The sequence below is a fragment of the Solanum tuberosum genome, unplaced genomic scaffold, assembly GCF_000226075.1.
Source record: "Solanum tuberosum cultivar DM 1-3 516 R44 unplaced genomic scaffold, SolTub_3.0 scf00492, whole genome shotgun sequence".
In the NCBI taxonomy this organism is placed as follows: domain Eukaryota; kingdom Viridiplantae; phylum Streptophyta; class Magnoliopsida; order Solanales; family Solanaceae; genus Solanum; species Solanum tuberosum.
In genome coordinates this window covers 308,009-309,386 of record NW_006239410.1, presented here as the reverse complement: position 1 = coordinate 309,386, position 1,378 = coordinate 308,009, and positions in this window count along the sequence as shown.

Here is a 1,378-nt window from a genome sequence, read left to right as displayed (position 1 = left end):
GAAATTGATTTCGCTATAGACTTGCTTCCTGATACGCAACCTATATCGATTTCTCCCTATAGAATGGCACCTGCAGAACTAAGAGAATTAAAGGAACAATTAAAGGACTTGCTCAATAAAGGCTTTATCAGGCCAAGTATTTCCCCATGGGGTGCCCCAGTGCTCTTTGTTCGAAAGAAAGATGGATCCTTGCGGATGTGTATTGACTATAGACAACTAAATAAGGTCACTATAAAGAATAAATATCCTCTTCCACAGATTGATGACTTATTCGATCAGTTACAAGGTGCCAAATACTTTTCCTAGATTGACTTGCGGTCTGGTTACCATCAGTTGTGAGTCAGGGAAGTTGATATCCCAAAAACAACATTTAGGACGAGGTACAGCCATTTTGAGTTCCTTGTTATATCTTTTGGGCTTACAAATGCCATAGCAGCTTTTATGGATCTTATGAATCGGGTCTTCAAACCATTCTTGGATGAATTTGTGATTGTGTTTATTGATGATATTCTTATATATTCACGGTCAAAAGCAGAGCGTGCAGTCCACTTGCGAGCTGTATTGCACACTCTCCAAGATTGCAGGTTATATGCTAAATTCTCTAAATGTGATTTTTGGCTTACCTCAGGAGCTTTTCTTGGTCATGTTATTACAAGTGAGGGTATTAAGGTCGATGGACAAAAGATCCAAGCAGTGATGACTTGGCCGAGGCCCTTGAATGCGACGGAGGTTCGCAGCTCTTTAGGCTTGGCTGGGTATTACCGAAGGTTTGTGAAAGGATTCTCTTCTATTTCTGCACCACTGACAAAATTGACACATAAGGCAACGAAGTTTCAGTGGACCAAGGCATGTGAGCAGAGCTTTGATGAAGTAAAAAAAAGGCTTACCACTGCACCTGTCCTAACTCTTCCAGATGGTAATGAGGGCTATGTTGTTTATTGTGATGCCTCAAGAATTGACCTAGGTTGTGTTCTTATGCAGCATGGTAAGGTTATTGCATACGCTTCTAGACAGTTTGCGGAAGCATGAGCAGAATTATCCTACACAGGATCTTGAGTTGGTCGCAGCTGTTTTTGCCCTAAAAATTTGGCGACATTATCTATACGGGGTTCATATAGATGTGTTCACCGATCACCAGAGCCTTCAGTATTTACTTAAGCAGAGGGAGTTGAACCTATGAAAAAGGAGATGGCAAGAATTATTAAAGGACTACGATGTTGACATTTTATATCATCCCGGCAAAGCTAATGTTGTTGCTGATGCGCTCAACCGGAAGTCCATGGGTAGCCTAAGTCATGTTGAAGCTGATAAGGCTGGAATTACAAAAGACATATGCCAGCTAGTTAATTTGCAAGTACGCTTGGTAGATGCAGGAGGC